The sequence below is a fragment of the Penaeus monodon genome, chromosome 31, assembly GCF_015228065.2.
Source record: "Penaeus monodon isolate SGIC_2016 chromosome 31, NSTDA_Pmon_1, whole genome shotgun sequence".
Classification (NCBI taxonomy): Eukaryota; Metazoa; Arthropoda; class Malacostraca; order Decapoda; family Penaeidae; genus Penaeus; species Penaeus monodon.
In genome coordinates, this window is record NC_051416.1 from 4194345 (window position 1) to 4196280 (window position 1936).

The following is a 1936-nucleotide window of genomic DNA, read 5'->3' on the forward strand; positions in this document are numbered from 1 at the left end:
AGATTCATCTAAAAGTAATGGAACGCGTATTTTTCCAAGTTCTCCGATGCCAATAATGTTCTAAATGCCCATTAAGTCACATAACAAATGCACATACTTCAAAGCACAATAAAAAAAAAAATACAACTGAATTACTACAACAAAATTCTATGAGTGTCTACTAACCTTTTTCTCTAACTTTTTCGCTGACTAGAACAGGGATAGTAAGTTAAGTTGGATATTATCTAAATCAAGCTAGACCACTTAAGTTACAGTGTGATATAGGCAATACGCATTGTAACTAATTGGCATTCAAGTGCATCTTATACTCCAATCTTTTACTGTATCATCGATATGATTATAAGCCACCATATTATTTACAGCCATAAAAAGGGAACCAATGTTAACAGTATAAATTAACATGATTTCCCCCTTTTTTTCCCCAGAACATCAAAATATATCATAAAATAATCACAGCAATAAACGAGCTTATTTCACGCACAGAAAAAAAATTGCTACAGTAAAAGATGGACAAGAAGTTCATAATTCAGCATTCTAGATTTCTCAGTTAGCCTTATTGCAATTTTTGAAACATTTGCATCAGCACCAACTGATAATATTTAATACGGTGTGACAATGCAGCTGTGTTCATACAAGCACTGTGAGTAAATGTTGGCCAGTTACCAGTAACATAAGTGGAAAGGTGTCCAGTGGTCCTCTGTGCCCTACATGCATCTAATGATGATCTAATCGTTGTGGCAAATACCCTATATATAATTCAAATTAATTTTCTGTGTGTTTCTGCTTATATATGCATGTGTTTCCTCTTCTTACAACTGCTAATAATCAATTCTGTACAATAATGTTTGTGAAACTTGAGTGATGATCCTTATATCTAACACACTGCATGTGTTTTTATATATTTCAGGTATTGGAACGTTTGCCTAGTCCTTAGAAAGAAAGTACTGATGAATGTGAAAATATAATATCCACCTTTTTAGACTATAGAAATTCCCCTATAAATATTTTTTGAAAATTTAGAGAATTTCTAACTTGAGAAATTAATGAACCTGTGGTGATCCTTATATCTAATACACAGTGCATGTATTTTTAATGAAGCATTTCAATTCTTTTTAACCATCATCCAGTCCTTAGAAAGACAATAAAGAACTGTAATGATGAATGTAAACTTAATCTATCATCAACTTTTTTTAGAGAACAAAATTTTACCAACAAATATTTGTACAATATTCAACACTAAAAACAGTCTGACTTATTAGCTTGTGTGGTACTGTTTAAGCACCACATCATACTTAATCTCAAATTCTCTCATAATGGTAAAAGCTTACTCACATTATGGTAAATTGCACTCATCAGAAATTTAAGAATACAATACCAAGATCAAAACTACACTTGTTTCCATCACAATAATGCTTGAAACTTTTCATCAGTCAGAAGGGCCAGATCATAAAACACAAGAAGGTACTGTTGAATGCCAAAAGGAGTAGCAACCTGGCACTATCAAAATACAAGAGAAAAAGGTAAGTCTCAAGAGAAATGGCAAATGAGCTGGAATGAGACAGAAACTGCAAAGAAAACTTGGGAGTTTCACAAAGGACTGCTGGGGGAGTGGAGAAAAATGCAAACATTCACAACATTTGACCCTGTGTGAGACTGTGCGAAGCAAGAACATTTGATGTTAAAGAGAAAGGAGGGGTATAGGTGGGGTAGTAGTAGAGTTCATTACTTTTCTTTTATAAGATCTATGTTTTAATTTGGTGTATTCATTACAGTTTAATTATATGAATACATCTGGGTTTTCCTGCATTAATGATCAAATTTGAGCTGAAAATGGTCAACTGTCTCAAGGAAAATACTTAATACTGATATTAAATCTTGGAAAATTTTGTCTGTGAAAGCTAATAATACAGGTGATAACTCTTAATGCAAGTCTCCT

At 32.7% G+C, this 1936-nt stretch overlaps 1 protein-coding gene across 1 annotated transcript in view; it reads right to left on the reverse strand.

Moving 5' to 3' along the window:
* LOC119593004 (kinesin-like protein KIF3A) overlaps positions 1-1936 on the reverse strand; it is a gene marked incomplete in the record, with an annotated part of 23998 nt that overhangs the window by 13279 nt on the left and 8783 nt on the right.